General features: G+C 33.1%; 1 pseudogene; it reads right to left on the minus strand.

Moving 5' to 3' along the window:
* Nucleotides 1-9,800: 9,800 nt before the first annotated feature.
* LOC143592135 (glucan endo-1,3-beta-glucosidase 11 pseudogene) lies at nt 9,801-10,972 on the minus strand (annotated as a pseudogene).
* Between the last annotated feature and the right edge of the window lie 8,293 nt (nt 10,973-19,265).

Below are 19,265 nucleotides of genomic sequence, written 5' to 3' on the forward strand. Positions count from 1 at the left end.
TTAAAAAATGCAACCCATCTGGACATGTTATCCACAACCTATGTTTTAACTTTTAACATTAGCCAATCTTATTCAACCCACTTGTTTCACCACTTTAAAAGACTGTTAACCATGTGTGATCATGTTTATGACATTATTCTTTGTGAACCGATCTTGCAAATAGTGCAGTCAACCTTGCAAAAATCCATGAAGCTTGATCTTGCCAGATATAGAGAAACAAACTATCAATAATCGAACAATTGGATATGTCAAGAATGATGGCCCTTATGATGAAGACTGAATTACCCTCATTTATTAATAGTTGCATCAAATTTTTAGCTTCAGTCATGAATCACAGAATATAGTTTATGGTCCATATGAAAGAAAGCCCGTATTGACCCAAATCATATTGATGACTTTAATAATGAACCGTTTTGGCCCAACTCACTTTGCTTTGAACCCATACTGATCCAAACACATTCTAACCTGTAACACAAACCGGCCCCGCACAATTTTCCAGATCTAAAGATTACATATAAGTGAGTTGTATAAGGAATGAGAAATACATGAAAATAAGAGGTTGCATTATTAATGCTTTTAAAATGACTCGTTTGACTTAAAGAGACATACAATCATTTATAGTAGTGAGTTGAGTTTTTTGACAAAATCCTTGAACTTAGAGATGGTCTGATCCTAAAATTACATATCAATTAGTTGCATAAGTTATAAATCATAAACAAATTTTAACTATTTTAACCATTTGAAAAACACCGAACTTTGTCATACTGCAAATAGCAACTAAAAGACAATCTCTAAACGTTTATAAACATGAGCTCGGCTCGACTTGAAAAATGCCAGGCTTGTTTCATGCTCTATTTCTAAAGCTTGAGCTCGGCTCGAGCTCGACGAACTTATTGTTTACTATTTATTATCTATTTTCTTATATTTTATATTTTTTTTTGTATATATTTTAACTATAACATTCATATATAAATAATAGGATCGTTTAGGTTCAAACTCGTTTATTAAACAGGCTTGTTCAAACTCAGTTTAGTTTTTAGCATTAATTTTACCTGACCTAGTTCATTAGCAGGAAGTTAGTCCTGAAGCTGTGTTTACCTAAGCTGAGATTCCTTATCGTTTGCTCCAACTGTTCAGTCTTTATCATTAGCGTATCTTGTCATAGAATATAAATCTGCCCACATATTTTAAAACGTTAGAATAGTTATACAACAACAATTTAATCATGCTATAGTAAGTTTAGGTTCATACGTATTGCTAAAGCTTTGAATCAAGGATCAAGAATAGGTGGACATTTCAACATAATTGAATGATAGAGGCTAAGATTAAGAGAACCAAAGGGAGTAGAATTAAATGTGACAAAGAAAATTGGTGATTCAAGATATAAAATTGGTGTCTCGTTAAATTGACAATATGACAAATAATGTATCAACGAAAAGTTTATATTGCTTGAGTAATTTGTGACTTTGTTCAAGTCCTCAAGTTCTGAGGGTGCAACTTAATCACATATAGGTTTGTACACAAAAAGTTTCATACAATGAGTCAATGAGTGTAGATGTGTTTATTGTTTTCTGTTTTAAGATAAAGGAGGCAAGATCATAAAGCAAGGTCAATAAAGGTAAAAGTTGGTTTAATGAAGGTAAAACTTGGTTTTGGTCATCTAATTATCTAAATAAGCAACAAAATATTAATCAAATTTCAAGTATCCTTCAAACCCATGTGTAACTGTAATAGGTTCTTCATTAAAAAGTACTAAGTGAAACGGTCTAATCAGGTTAAAATTTAAAATCCATAATCAAACAATCTGCTTCACATAATCAGAAAGAACAAACATCACAAAAATAAATTTGCAGTTCATAAAGATGAAACATTAACTGTATATTCTTGATCAATCATATGCACTAAAAGCTATTTGTTGTAAATATATCCAGGGACATTAACACATGTGATTGTGTGTGTTAGTTCATAACCAAAATTCAACAAAACTGATTATGGTCTTCAGAAAAAAAAAAAACTAAAAATGATGTCTAACAATATACCTACAAAGATGATAACTGAAAGTAAAACTAACATGAAATTAAATCTCATTGAGGCAATTCATCGAGCAGCTTGTGTGTAGATAAACACAAAAACATTTTTAAATTATATAACTGAAAATATAAGTCCATAGCTGCAAAATTACAGATGAAAAGAAAATCAGCAGACAAAAATGAAGCTGTGACACAAACCTGAACTAAAAATAAAACTACAGTAATATTTAGAAATCGAAGTCGATTATGTAGGGCTCATAATCTATTAATCTTAATATCCGAATTGATATAGTGTTAATACAAAACATCATATTAAATCAAATTTTTAGGGTTCATAATATTGATGAAATCGAACAAACCTTCATCGATTGAACATGGTTGCCAGATTAAACTCCTAACCCAATTGTATATCCACATTCAAATCGTTAGAAGATTCCCCGTATATTATTGAGCATTGATTGAATCCAACTATTAAGAATGAGGGGCCGGCTATTAGGAAACAGGGATGAAGAATATGAAAATGATGAACCGTAAAATTTTGTAATATCAGTCACCGGTGGAAAATAAATATGGGCGGGAAAATAAAATTATGAGTGATTGATAATGAGACATCTGTCTCATTTTGGTTTCCTTTATTATAGAGTTTAGATAGGTTAGTTACCCGTGTGTTAGAATAAATAAATTTATTTAAATAATAACATAATGTGAAATACAAAAAATATGTCCAACAAATATAAAGATATATTATATGGTTTAATAAATTATACATTATACAATATAGAAATAAAAAGTTGTTAGAAAATTCATAAATATCTAAATATTTCTTTGTACACAATATTTGTAGTTTATTTGTAATTTTACTTTCTATACTAAAACTTAATAGTTTCACATTGTTTCTGTTTTTAACTCTAGATAATGCAACATATAACTGACTATGAGTTAACATAAATTGTCTAAAAACAACCCAACCACCAACCATCTATATTAATTGGCCTTGGCTTTTATTAATATTTATTGCGAAACAAAAATAAAGTGAAAATTTTATTTTTTGAAATTAATTATTTTATCTAAAGGTGTAGAAATTTTTCTTTAGAATAAAAGTGTGAGTTTCAATATTACTTCTGGATATAATTTCGGCTTCTATAGCACGATTATCATATTGTATTTTCATATACAGTTTAGCTTAATATTAAGTTAAAGTTTACTGAAATTTTAAATTTAAGTTAACATTGGCTCTTCATCTAATAATATCGTTTCTTATAAAACCTTAATATTAATTAACTAATATAATATATTTAAAACCTTAATTTTTACAATCATTATTCACAATCAATGTGAAAATTGGTTACTTATAAAAGCTAATATTAAAAACTAATATAATATATTTAGATAAACAAAATAACATATTTATGTTGATATTTAATTTTTTAAGTCAGAAAAGAATTATTAAAAAGAGAAAACAAAAGATTAAAAAGAAAAAAAAAATGAAATGCAAAACTATTAATAAGAAAGAATGTCATTTAATATGAGAGATAGGAGGAAAAATTTTGTAAGAAACACTTTGGTGATGTCATGTGGCATTTGAAAAGCTTTATTTATTATACAGTATAGATAACAATAACTATTTTACTTAAGTTGACTGATTTGTTTTAGTGAAGTTATGCCCTATTATAATTAGGGTGTATAACATCACCCTTCCCAACATGGTTATTTGTTAGATTATGTATTGTGGCCAAGTGAGCACCGACTTTAATGGGTGGCGTGAGCCACGTCAGCCACGAACCCCACAACACCCTTGCTTCACCACTCACTGCGAGCGGGCACCACGATCTCGGGCGAGCGTGATCGCTTGAGTTAAAGGAAGAAGGGTTGGCTCGCGAATAGATGAATTTAGCGGGCGCGAACGAGAACGGGGTGAATTCACCGGTGGCGCGACCGACAAGGGTTGAACGGTTGGATCCGGTCAGCGGCACGTGCCACAATATGATTATATAAATTTACACGTCAGCTTCAGCGACAACACATAGCCTTATGATGGAACAACTTAGTTGGCTTTTAAAATCATTTCTAGTTAGTCAAAATAATATTATATAATATGTACCAAGATTTAGCATACCAAACGATTTACATATTTACATAAGTATCATAACAAATCGAATCAATATCGATCGAATTTTTGTTGTGTCCATATCAGGCCCGGCCCAAGGGGAGGGCGAGGAGGGCAACGGACCCGGGCCCACTATCCCGAGAGGCCCATAATTGTTAAACAATAAAATTTATATTTTAATATTAATTTTATTTTAACATAATAGCCTACAAAATGACTCTTTGGTTGATTGGAAAGTGTTCCAGAATATGGTAACAAAGGTTATAAGTTCAATTCTCACAATTAGTGTTCTTTTTTTATAGAAAAAAACTTTTATTTATGTTTTGTATTGACTCATTTTAATAGCATGTTTATTATTATTTGTTTGTTTTGGGCTTTTGAGAGGTAATCTTATTGATAAAATTATTTATTACATAGTTGAGAACGTTATTTTAGAGACCTGTTTTTTTACTCATCCCAGTCCCCAAAATATTAAGAGGTTCTCAAGGACGGTCCTGGTCCATATGATACAACTAGATGGACTAAAATACTAACCGTTAAAAAACAGTTGAACCCCTAAATGACCCATGACTAGGGCCCCACTTGAAGACCTTCCAGCCATGCCCTGGCTCCTCTACACAAAAGAGTGGTTGGCTACCACCACCCAACCCATATTCAAACACTCCATTCCCATTGGGTTGGTGTGGACCCACCGTGAGTCAGCACCAGTCTTTTTCTCCTACCCGTCACCTGCCCTCTTCTTTGTTTTCTCGGGGCTCGATGCCTCTTCTCTTCTCATCTCATTTTCCCAACTTTTTTTTGACTAGTCAATACAGGAATCAACTGTTTCATCACTCACATTAAACTCACAACTACCTAGATAAATTTATTTAAAATATTTTTTTGGCTTATTTATAACTTTTATTTTTTTTCCTAACAGCTCATACTTCTAATTTTAAGAAATAACAACTAAGCTAGAAGCTAATCTACTATACAAACAAAATTTGAAAGTTTTGTTTCTAGGTTCTTGTTGGTTGTACATAAAATAATTATTCTAAGTTATAAAACATTGCTCTTTTATCTTTTAAGTTTTGGAGAGTGCCCTTCAGTTAAAATTAGCGCATAAAGCATACATTCTTTTAAGGCTAACAAAATACACAAGTAAAACGTGTCAACCCGTGAATCCGTCATAGCTACACATTTTAGTGAAATGTGTTTGTAGGTTTGACCCGAAACTGGCTAAGATTCATTTAGACTGAATCTAAACTTGTAAATTTCATGTTTGGTTTGTGTTTCATATTTACTGATACTAGCAATACACACTTTCTACATGCAAACTGGTCAATTAAGCTAATCTATACACTCCTAACAACGATATAGATCCTCAATAGTATATGTTTAATTAAGCAGTACTACCGATATCAGTAATTATAGTTATTGGCTATAACTGATTAAGTTTATTTATTTTCTGGTTTGCATGTAACACTTTTTAAAATATTAATGTAAAAGTTGAATAAAAAAAGTAATTTATTATTTTATTATTTGACGATGAACTACTATTACTCATTATAGAATTTAGGAGTTTGGGCATGGCCCATCACCCACGGGCGACCCGTGAACATTTTAAATTACAATGGGCCTACAACTTCACTGACGGCCGATCCTGCTGGTCACAACACAACTCACAGGATACACATTAGTGCCACAACACTCTTGTCAATTTTAAAATTTGTAGTGTCATTTGGCAACTGGGCTTGCAAACTCTCGCATGACCCAATATTCTGGTTGACATTTTTACAGGCAATCAACCCATCTTACGAGTCGTTTGACTGTGACATACTAGTTTAGATAAACATGTTATACGGGTCGTGTTTAAGTTAGAGGCTTTTAACCATGTTTAAGTTAGAGTCGTTTGACCCGTGAACATTTTAATTACAATTCCCTCCATTACTTAGTTATAGGGATGAGCATTTCGTCCCAAATATCAGTATTTGTATCTGGATTTAGCATATTTGGTACGGGTATCGGTACATATTTTTGTTGAATTTCGGTATATGTATAATCGGATACAGGTATGGGTACACGGTATTGGTGCGTTTAGTATTTTGTACATGTTTGGAATATGTGGAGGTTTAATTGGGATTCTTCATATGAAATATATAAAATAAATTCTCCAACCATGATATTATTGGACAAGTACCAAACACATCTTCAATATTAAATAATATAACATCCAAGACTCAACAAATAAACAAATCACTTAAAGTCGTCGACCATATTAGAGTTCTTCAATACTATCTTATCATTAAATCGGTGACTTATTTGGTACTTGTACTAATTTGGTGTCCATCACGTACCTGTACGAATACCGGTACCCGGACTAATTCAGGTTGTTTATTATTCGTACTAGTACCGGTTCAAGATCATCAAAGATTTGAAAATAAAAAAAAAACAAAATGGTACAAAAACTAACACTGTACCGAAATACACGTACCCTTACTCATACCATCTGAAAAAATTGGTATGGGTATTGGTACATGTTTTTATTAATTTTCGGTACGGGTACGAAACTGGGTACTGTACCAAGCTCATCCCTAATATTATATAAAATTTATATAATAGCTTGCATATTGGATCCTTAATTATCTTTACTAACTATGTTGCATCTCAAGGAAAAGTTAAAACACAAAGAGATACAAAAATAAGAAGTGTGAGAAGGATTTGTGATCATACAAAAACCCCTAAAATAATTCAAAAAATAATAACAGAAAAATCATAACTCAGAATATAAATAGAAACCGAAAAAAATTTAAAAACTAAAATGTTTCATCCGTCATTTCCGTTAAAAAAAGGTCGAAAAGACACATTGCCGAAAAAAAGACATAATAACGAAAATGAACAAAAGACACAATAATAACTGAAAAAAAGACACAAAAGATCACAAAATGTAACACAATCTCGAACAAAATATAACACAATGTTGAGTAATATAACACAGTTCAAGAAAAAAAAACACAATGTCAAGGAAAAAAGATGCAATTAATAAGAAAAAACACAAACTACAATGATAAACAAAAAGACACAATTATCTTTTTCCCTTAACATTGTTTTTTTAAGAACAAAAAAGACGGTAGAAACATTTGTATCAAAGACATAATATATATCTTTTTCCCTATATATATTGGCCTTTACATAAATCATACTCCCTACCCTACATTATCTCCCATGAGCCAAGATTGTGCATTTTCCCTTTCGTTTCCTTAAGCCTACATTATGCCTTGTTATTTTAACCCTGTGTGATGAAACCTGGTATATTAGAGTTGTATATAATCTGTTTGTGGAGCATAGTACACAATGTACGTATGTATCGCGTAAGTTGTTTGCATATATTGATGTTGGTTTAAAAAAAAGTTGAAAAAGAAAGTGAAAAATCAGAAAAACTCAAAAAGAGTCAATGTTTAAAGTTAATACCGGTTGTAAATAACATTTTATTAGTTGATTGCTTGTTTAGTTTGAATAAATTGGGTTTCATCTACCATAAGTCACTAAATAATTCCTATTCCATACCCGAGCCTAAGCCACAACAAAACCCTTAGTCTTAGTCCGTATGCAACTAGTGGTTAATGGATGGAGATATGACTGGCCTGCAAGCTTATTACTTTGGGTTCATATTTGGTATAGAGGTCTGTGAGATACTAACACTTTTTGCTGGTCCAGATATTAAATCGAGAGCAAAGATATATATTTGTGAGGGGTGTGATCAGGTGTGCCTTAACCGAAAACAATGTACACTTGTTTGGGCGGCTCCGTTGTTTTTAAATGTATTATTAAATTGTTTGGTGGGCTATGAATCTTAAAACTGTCAGTCTTGAGAATTGGAGGTGACCTTATACTTTACTAGTATTAATGATGATAATTGATGAATCATCGGTGTATGTATTGCATAAGAGTTTGCTTGAGGGAAAAAAAATGGTAAGTGTGGAGATGTGATGGTAGGGTATAAATCATTTGTATATATGTGTTATTTTATGTATTTTAATTGTTTATGTATGACGATCACGATTACTTTGAGTTCTTTCACAATTACAAGTGTTCAGAGCCATCCATGTGAAGATTAAACGAGTCTCGAGAAGATGGAAGCATATATGGATGGTTGAGAAGGATTCAAGAAAGCTGTTGATGAGAAACCCAAAGTTGAAGTGAAAACTGAATAAGACAGGTAATTAACAGGAAAGTGTGTTTAAGTAAAACGGGCATATCTCAGGCTAGAAAATGAGTTACGGGACCCATAATATATGAATTTCTGGTTTCTCTATGAGACAAATCTGAATATGATGTTATATTAGCTCGCGAGGGGCGAAAAAAGGGAGAAAAAACACGGAGGCTCTAAAAAACGAGAAAAAAAACCCTAGTTGAGATTATAATAAGTTTTTAGCCTCAATTAGAGAGAGTCTCCGTTCCAAAAGATCTAGGGCGGCTTCCAGAGCTTCTCCACCATCTCCAACACCATCCCGAGAAAGAATTCATCCATGGAGACCCAAACCAAAATCAGGTTTAGCGGTTCCATCATGGTTCTTGGCTAAGAACTTGGTTGAATATAGCATTTTATCTTGTTTGCTTTATTGATGGATTATTTAAACATATTATGTTTTGTTTATTGAATCTTGCATCGACTATTCGGTTATGTTTATCAATATTTAGGACTACGTTCTTGTGTCATTGATCCGATAGTCGTTAGTCATTGCATGATAATTGATTTTCATAATATAAAACTGGTAATTGGATAGATCGCGTTCAGTTGTGTCAACAATTCGGATAGGGTTTCGTTTGTCATCACTCATCACAACTAAACTATTAGGTCTAGTAATTACTGCGCAATCAACTTAATAGAATCCAACTAGTTTGTTATCGCATTACCCGAACCTGAAGTGAATCACTCGTTTCTCAAAATTGTTTGCAAAATCAAAAAGTAATCGTGTTGCTTTCAATCATATTTAAAAACTACTTGACATCGTCTGTCCGCTTAGTTAAGTAGTTTTAAAGTCATTAATCAAACTTGCACTTTCATTGATTCCCTGTGAAAACGACCTTACTTACATGTACTAATTATAGGTATTTTAGTTTTATATACACTTGTTATTTATTAGAGCACGACATGTACATTAGTCTCACAACTCTTCAGGTTTTATTTTAACTATTCTATGACATTTCTCTTATTTAATGATAAAGATAGTTGATAACTGAAAAAAGAGGTTAACAAGAATATACAATGTTAATTAGGAATGTAACACTGTAGTTAATAAGATGAAATCTCTAACTTTTATATAAGTGCCATGCGCGAGCCCTGATATTAATTGGAGACTAAGAGGGGTGTTTTGGTGAGTTCTTAAATTTTGCATACTTGATCTAAAAAACAAGTGTTTGAAGAAGCCCATAGCTTTTCAAAAATGCTTTTATTTTTTAGAATCTAAATAAGAAAGTTTGATAAACTCACCCAACACAGCTAAATATAAAACATTTACAAATTATTATATTAAACGTGACAACACAAAAAATACAAATCCTAATTATTACTTTATTACCCAATAATAAATCCTTTTAACAATCCAATCCAGCCTATCATAAAGAACCTAAATCAGCATAACATACTTATTATATGGATCATGAAACATCAAACTAACCAAAAAATTAAAATTAAAATTAACATACGTACGAGGTTAGCCCAATTTACTCAACGGCACATCGTAAACCCTCTGCCCGTTCGGATAAAACAGCCCGTAGTTCCGTTCCGAAGTGGGCCCCGGTTTCAAGTCCTCATTAAAAAGTGCAAACAAATAAACATTTAAAGCATCATTTGGTCTCAACGGAGTCCCACCACCCGCAACCACCCTCCGCACCAAATTCCCGTTATACTCCGCCGCATTATCCACTCCGGCACCGAGTTCGCCCGAATCACCAACCGACGGCCACCCGGTTTCCGTCACCACTATATTAACATTACTAAACTGTAACTTATCCATTGCGGAAAACACCGCGTCAAGTTGCGCGTCTAGTAAGTTTTTATAAACGAGCCCGTTTCCGGGGTCGGTGTTACCCGCATTATCACGGAACAGCGCGTAATCTAGGGAAATTATGTCCGTGTTCGCTTCATAAGCGAAGTAAGGGTACGCGTTAACCATGATGCTAGAGTTTGTGTCGCGGAGGAAGTTGAGGAACGGTTTGATGACGGGTTCGATTAACTCGGGTTTGAAAGAACCCGCGGATGGAGGGTAGGAGTTAGCAAGTGCGGAAAGGGGTAAGGGAGATGAGACTTTTATAGTTAAGTTATGTTTTGTTAAAGAATAATAAATGTTTTGCATGGCGGGGATTAAGAACGACGTCGTGTTGTTCGGGTCCACGAAGACTTCGTTGCCAATGGCAACGAAGTCAAATGTGGTGGTTTGGGAGTACGGAAGGAAGTTGGATTGGACCCATGCGTCCGTGAACGCTTGGGATGCAGCCGCGGACGCGAGTTGTTCGTTGGGAAGGGCGACAATGACTGATATGTTGGAGCCCGAGAGGGCTTGGAGGACGGTCGGGTTGGTATCGAAGAGCTTGATGCGGGTGACCCCGTTGGAGGTTAACATTTGGACCACTTGGGTTGGGCTCGGGAGGTTATCCGCTATGCGGCCGTAGTTAATGCCGATGGTTCCGCTGGAGAGTGTGAGTTGGAGGAAGGTTAAGAAGATGGTGAGAGTGAGGAGGTGTGATGGTGGTGGTGATGACGTCATTGGTGGTGGAAGGTGGAGGTGGATATATGGGATGTGGTGGTGATGGAGTTTAATGCTTAGTTATTTATAGGGATGAAATGGACTTTTGAATTTATTTTAATGTTTTGGTAAAAAGGAAATGGCATGGGATGGATATTTAGATATGATTACAATTTTAATGAATTTATTAGTTTTTATATTACATGTTATTAGGTGATACTGGTGTGATTATTGAAATATTTTTATTTATATCTAAATTAATTATGTTAATTGTTGTGTGGCCTTAGTATAAAATACTACGTTGAATATGATAAAATGTAATATAATTTGTTTATATTTTAAGTTGGACTTTGAATGAGTTTAAGATTGTATTTCAAGTAGGTTATGGTAAATTTTGGGAAAATTCTAAGAAACAAAAATTTAGTCTTAGCCTTTTACATGTACATATAATATTTGTGTAGTGCTTAGTTGTATATTATGTAAGAAAATTTGAATATTAATGAATAGTGAGTACGTGAGTGTAAGAAATAATGATTTTTAATATATAATATATTAACTGTTTTATAAAATTCTGAATACATCGTTGAGACATGGCTTTTTTTATTTATGTGTCTACATAAATTTATTCAAAATATAAATTTGATCCTCTTGATTTTGAATAAAATTTATGTTGGCATGTAAATAAAAATACATGTTTCAATGATGTATTCAGAATTTTATAAAACTTTATATTTTAAAAATTATAAAATAAAAACTAGTTATGAGTAACATTAATTATAATAATATAATACTGGAAAAGTAAAAAAGTTACACCAAAAAAAAAATTCGTCCCTACATTCTTTGTTTCCTGAAATAGTCGCCCCTTACATTTTGTTTTACAAAATACTCGCCCCGGTAATTTTCTTATACTAAAATACACGTCCCGACCAGTTTTAGTGCCACACGCCAGCATTGTATAAACTGCTCGTCGACACTAAGAGTATACGCGTGACGAGTAGATTTGGGTGGACGTTTGTGGAATTCTTTATAAATGGGGGTGATAATAGTCGGCATGCATATCTGAGAATGAACATTCTCATAATTTTGTAACCACACTTATAAGTTATAATGCTACATGTAGATAACAATATGGCGAATCGAGAGGAGAGGAAAAACTCGTCACATACAAGGCAATTTTGACACATTTTTCCGAGTCGTTTATAAGCGCATAACTTATATCAAATTACAAATTATGTTTATATGACGCTGTTTACTTTTTGTTACCTTTATCTAAGACAAATTTTTCGAGTCGCTTGTAGACATGTAACTTTTATCAAATAAAAAGTTAATCTTTATTTGAAGTTAGTTTACTTTTGTTACTTTTATCTAACACAAGTTTTTCAAGTCAGCTTATATATAATGCTATCAAATTAGAAGTTAACTTTACCTAAAGCTAGTTTACTTTTTGTTACCTTCATTTAACACAAAGTTTTTCGAGTAGCTTATTGACATATAATTTTCATGAAATTAGAATATTATTTTAATTTGCATTTCATTTACTTTTTGTTATTCAAATTTTAAAGCAATTATAGTTTGTCAAAAATAACCTCATAAGTCAAATCTTTTATTATTTTTATGCGGTTATCGTACAAATTGTAAATCCCCGTTAACTTTTTCGTCCCGGACCTATTCATTCACTTTTGCTTTTTAATTTATTGATTGTATATTCATTTCTCTTCATCATATGAAATTTGAAATTAGTGGCTTAGTCAATCATTTAACAATTATGATTTATTTATAATGCGACGGGACACCACTTCTTTTGGCGTATGCATGAAACAACGTAATTAATTTCTTTAACGGTCCGATTTCCTATATATAATTTTTAACGACACACCAAGTCTGATCATCTAGATATATGTATTGGCACATGCCACTCCTACATCCGTGAGCACAAACAATACCGATGACTAGATTTACTATCAGTTTAAGTAGAAACCCACTCTCTAAAGCTCACTGTTACCATGGTTCCCACACAACTATCTATCATGAATAAAACTTGAACCGTTTACAAAAATGGTTTTTAATTGGTTTTTGTTTTCCCTTTTGTTTTTTTTTTTCTTTTTTTTCCTGTTTATTTTTTTTTATAGTTTCTTTGGTATGTATATAGCTCTTAATGCATGTCATGGATGTCACACCCCAACGGGTGATGGATCTAGACATAAAGCTCAGGGGTAACATTCAAAATTTTTTTTACCGTATATCATACAATGTAAACAAAACAAAAATAAAAGCACGATACATGAGGTGCAAATTTCTCCTATACGGTTTTTTAAAGCTTGAAATTGAGCCATTACACCTTGTTCTTTTACTTTATCGAACGTTTCCCTCACTACTACATAAATTGGTATTTGGTAGGGATTTTTGCTACGGAAAAAATCGGTCGTCAATTTTGCTACGAAATAGCTACGGATTAGCTATGGATATATTTTGCTATGACTTTGCTACGGATATTCCGTTGCGAAAAAAATCTGTAGCAAACTTGAAAAAATAAATACAATAAAAATGACTTGATAAAACTGGTAGCAAAATCCGTACCAAAATCATGAACGCGAATATTTAAAGCGTTGTAAAATAAATTTTAGTAAAAGCCGTAGCAAAATTCGTAGCAAATTTGAGAAATTAAAAACATTGACAAAAAATTTATTGCAAAATGCGTAGCAAAATCAAAACAAATAAATTAAAACTAATTTGGCAAAATTTGTAGCAAAGTCCATAGTAAAATTCGTAGCAAATTTGAGAAAATAAAAGTACTGACACAAAAGTTGTTGCAAAATGCAGTAGCAAAAAAAAAAGTATTTTAAAACTAACTTTGTGAAATCCGTAGCAAAGTTCGTAGCAAAATCAGAAAAACAAAAATAAATTAGAAAATCTTTACAAAATCTCAACAAATATGTCTTCTTATCAACACGGTACCCAATTGAAGTTGACCCGTTTGTTTCTTTAGGGATGGACCAACGACCCATTATCCTATGTTCAAGACCCTCTCCAAGATTTCGAATGTCTAAGGCGAGCAATAAAAGCGGCCCTTATATAAAAAAATCTCAAAAGAAGTCGACCCAATTGTGTCTTTAGGGATGGACCAATGACCCATTATCCTAAGCTCAGGTGTGTCTCCGAGATTTCAAGTGCTTAGAATGAGTAATAAAAATGACCTTTTAAAAAAATCTCTAATGATCAACAATAATTGTAATAAAAATCAATAAAATAAAGTCATTGGGTTTAGAATTGGTGTTTGAAATTCAAAATTATTATTTAATAGTATATGTTAAAACATGGTCGGTTTGAAGTTTGAGCAACAAAAAATTAATTATCATTTTAAATTTAATTATACACCATATCCTTCAAAGGATAAAGGATTAAAAGACTGGTGGGCTGTTGTTAAGACTAGGGCTGGCAATTTGGTACCTGTTAAATACACGATAAGACCTGTTAAGCAAAAAAGTGCGGTATGTGATTTTTTAATTTTTCTTAAATAATTGAAATTAGTAGGCTAGACTCCATTATTCTCCAAAGCATACTGTAGAGCGATACGAGAGTTGCATTGTAACTCATAATAGAAGTGGTAGTTATAATGTCTTAAGTTCAATAAAGTTGCCTGCTTTGTTACCCACTTCAACAGCTTACAAAGTGTATATGTGGTGAATCTTTGACACGGTCATTGCCTAGCTAGATATTGGCTATTGACCTCTATTTATTTACTAAAAGAGTTTTTGCCTTTCTTCAAGTGGTAGTTATTTGTCCTTTTGATTTAGACTCATCGTCCACAGAACCTATTAGAGCAATATATTTGGTATTAAAATCCTGTTTTGAAGGCTATAAGTAGATAAATTGACATGTTCACCTGATCAGAGTTGTCTTTTTGAGCTTGTTTTTTCCGGAACGGGTATTGTTGGTGTTATTGCTAGAGGTTGTTCGATTGGTCTTTGTGTTATAACTTGCTGCCCGTCTGCGATGTTTGTAACCCTATTAACAATGATTGACCTATCCGCTTTCATTGTAAGGTCAATACAGTTTTAGTTGACAGATACCATTGGTACCCATTAATAAGCTGCAAGCAACAAAACTAATAAGTTAATACCATAATGAATGCTATATGTGAGTTTCATTGCACTTAAGTATGCATGAAAGATCATTAAACTACGAAGAAAAAGAATTCCCTTTTGTTGGTTTCCTCTTTCAAACTGAGTATCCAAGTTACTGGTAGGTAAGAACTGATAATAAAAAATAAATTGATCCTACAATACATGTACCACAGGAACACTAAATTAAGAATTAAGATGAGAAAGGATAAAGCATGTCCTTGGCAATCAGGAGTTAAGGAGTGAATGTAAATATTAGTTAGTATTGAAGGGATAAATTGTTTTATTAATGCCTTTAAACTTGTTTATAACTTAATTTTACATATCTTTTAATATTAATAGACTTGTCTTTTTTTTTTTCTTTAAGAAATTATGGCACCCAGTTCAACCAGAGGTGGCAGGGGTCGAGATGGTGGTCAAGGTAGCAAGCAAGTTAATGGTAATGGTAGTAAAGACTGTAGTGGACAACCAACTACAGAAGCATATCAGCCTCTCCATGAGCCTAGTGATGATGAGGATGATGCAGTTGCTATAGGCCGAGGGCCGGTCGTCCCACCTCCGATACCTACACCTGAAAATCGCATTTGGATTTGGGTTGAAAATGATGAGTAAGTGTGTGTGTTTGTGTCTATATGTATGCGTCTCTCTCTCTCTCTCTCTATATATATATATGCTTATTAATATTCTCTTTTTAGTGACCACAAAAGTATTATTATTGCTGATTATTGTGCATTGTTTCCATTTTCTAGATTTAATATTCAAAATCCAGTTTCCCGAACCATTGGTAGCATTTTGAAATTGATGTGGTCGGGTGGGTGGCTAGGATGGAAAGATGTTCCAATACTTCATCGCGAACGCATGTTTGAGCGTTTTCAGGTGTATACCTACGTCACATGTGCACATATTTTAATAACGCATATAACTTTATAAAAAGTATAACATAAACATTGTTAATCATTTTTTTTCTTTTTAGAAATACTACCAGTGGGAAAATGAGGAAAAACACTCGATTCACTCTTGTTGGGAGAGGTGCATTAAGGGAAAGTTTCCCAATCTTTTGGGTAAGGCTCGGAATTTTGCCAAGACTCGTGCGCTTCAAAAGGGTATAGAAGTTGGGAAAGATTGGTTGGTCACTAGCCCGTTTAAGCCACAATGGATTAGTCAAGATTCTTGGGAATAGCTAGTTAAGGTTTGGAATACCAGTTCGTGGCAGAACAAGTCTTCTCAAAACAGCAAAAACAGAGAGAAAGAGACAGGTGGTAGACATACCGTTGGCTCAAAAAGCTTTGTTACAGTTAGAAAAGAGATGGTAAGAAATATTAATGTCATGTTTATTACACGGTCCGTTAGTAATGGTTTTTGAACATCAAAAACTGAAATCGAACCTTTACTATCGGTTTGGTTTAACATGCTAGAATTTGAAATACTCTCTCTCTCTTTCTCTCTCTCACTCTCTCTCATTTAATACATCACCAGCACTATTTTCTTGCTAACTTATAAATATGTACTTTGTAGGACAACACATTCAAGCGGCGCGCTAAGTTTGGTGAATTCTGGTTACAAACACATGCAAAGAAAGGGTCAAGACCGTTAGATAAGTTGCCAGTTTGTAGCGAGTTAGCAGATGTTTATTTGGTGGAAGACGATGATGTGGAAGACATTAATCAAGATAAAAATGTGAATTGGGTTGACACAAGGGCGGGCGAAACTTATGTAAGTCTCGTTTACTTTGTAAATCTATGTTTTTTCACTACTTAATAATATAATGTTAACACACTAATTTTTATGTTCCATCTTAGGAATCATATAAGAAACTCGTTGTAAAGAAGTACGGAGATGACACTAGCTTACACCCAGAGTTCGATATGGAATTGTGGTCAAGTGTTGCGGGGGGGACGAGAAAACGTCGGCTGCACGGGACTAGCAACATCACCGACCCGCATGTCGTGTTGACGGGTGCACCATCAAAGCTGAGTTCCGATTCCTGCCCATCGACGAGAAGTAATAAGGTTTGTATTCTTTATTAGAAAAAATACATTTAGTGTGCACTTTGTACAACCTGGAACCAGACCAGTTACATATTGGTCGGTCCGGTGGTTGAAATGAGTTTTATGGGACGAGCTTGTGGTTTTCACATGTTTGTTAAACTTCAAATAGTGACCGATAGTTTGGTTTGCGGTTTATATCGGAAATAAATAGGCTGTATAAAACTAGACAAGAATGTAGAATATTATATAATTTATATGAGGTTTAATATTAAACTAAGTAGCTGACTTACAAACAGGTCACACATATTTACAAACTAGTAAATATTTTATCTACAAGGTGTTTTTTTTGTACAAAACATTGAGCATTGATATGTTCTTAATAATGATGTGCGACTTTTTAATATAATTACAGGTGCAACAGTTGGAGGAAAAAATAGCTGATTGAAAAGGGAAAAAGTAGCAGAGTTGGAATGAGGAGAAGTAGAAAAAGGGCTATGTTGGAGAAAATTGAAGAAAACGCGAGATTGTTTGCAGAAATGAATGAGAAACTTCAGTTACTGTCACGAAATCAGCTACAAAGCTTTCCACCTACTTAAAATATATGGAAATTTCAATTTTTATTCTATTACATTTTGGATGATTTGGTCTTGTATTACATTTGGATATTTTATGCTAAATTAGTTTGGATATTTTTCTTTATTATGATATTTTATAAAATTTGAATATAATGTTTACATGAAGAAAATAGATAAATATATATAAAAAAAGAAAAGATCTGAAAACAATATATAAAATGCATAGCTAAAACCTTGTATAATCCGTAGCTAAGTCGTGTGAATTTGTGTAGCTACATTTGTAGCAAAAATTAGTTAAAATTCGTAACTAAATTCATAGCAAAAACCATACCAAACTTTGGTAGCTAGATGGTAGCAATATCTTTAGAAAAAATTCGTAGCCAAAGTTGTAGCTAAAATTCGGTAGCAAACTCTGTAGCTAAAAAAACTGTAGCAAAATTACATAGTTATAAAATCGTAGCAAAATTCTGCAGCTAAAAGTCCGTAGCTAAAAAAACGTAGCAAAATTTCGTAACTAATAATTCGTAGCAAAAATTTCTGTAGCAAAATCCGTAGCTAACATAGCTAAAATGACGACGTTTCTTGTGGTAGCTAAGTTCGTAGCAACATTCTGATTCTGTAGCAAAAATACGTAGCAAATAAGTTAGCTACGAGACTTGTAACTACGGACCAAATCCGTAGCAAATCCGTAGCAAACACCTGGTTTGCTATGGATTAGCTACAGATTTGGCCGTACCAAATACCTATTTATGTAGTAGTGCCTTTCGCTGCATAAATTAAAACATTGTTCAAATATTTATCACTCATTTGCTTACGCAAACCCGTATTGATAAGTTTCATTTTAGAAAAACATATTTCAACGGTTGCGGTTGCAACCGGTAAAGCCAACGCTAGCTTAAATATTAAAAGAAAACGTGACGTGCTTTCCGGTTTCCACCATTACACGAGCAAATGTCACACATTCATCCAAATTTGAAAATGTATCAACTTCCTTTAAAGTGTGATAAAAAGGTCATAGGATCACCCGAAATACACCATATTTTTTCATTACTAAAACCATTCAGATACATTTCCGAAAATGCCACTATCTTATGTATGACAAACTTGAATAATGAATCTCAAGATTTAAACCAGACATATTTTTTAACAAACTAGTTAAGACCTCACAAAATCTATTTTCAAGTCTTGATTTTACATATCTAAAACTGCTTTAAAATTTTCAATCTCAAAATAATGATTATGTTTGTTTCCTTTTTATGTTTCTCATTCAAGCAAAAGGGGAGAAAAAAAAAGTTAATGGTTTCTATTTGCTTTGGGCTATAAACTTTGTTTGGACTTTATTTGATTTAAACTTTTAAAATATGATATTCTGTTGAGCTTGTTTATGTTTGAGTTTGCTTCTATTTAATGTTTTCTCGTTCAAACAAAAGAAAAAAAAAGATTTATTGTTTTTATTTGCTTTGGGTTACAAATTTGTTTGGGCTTTATTTAATTTGAACTTTTCAATTGGTTGGCTTTTAAACAAGTAGTGGTAACGTAAAAAAATTTCAGGGGTAGCGAAATACGAAAACCTACCCAAAAGGAAAAAAACTACACCGCCGACGAAAAGTTGAGGGGTAGCGGATGCTACCCCTGCTAATGAGTTGCATCCGCCACTGCCCCAACCTACGGTAGAACATGTCGGGACGTGACATAATTTGTATATAGCTCAAAAGA

The sequence above is a fragment of the Bidens hawaiensis genome, unplaced genomic scaffold, assembly GCF_021521415.1.
Source record: "Bidens hawaiensis isolate Kalapana, Puna unplaced genomic scaffold, B.hawaiensis_p1.1 tig00040543_1, whole genome shotgun sequence".
NCBI classification, from domain to species: domain Eukaryota; kingdom Viridiplantae; phylum Streptophyta; class Magnoliopsida; order Asterales; family Asteraceae; genus Bidens; species Bidens hawaiensis.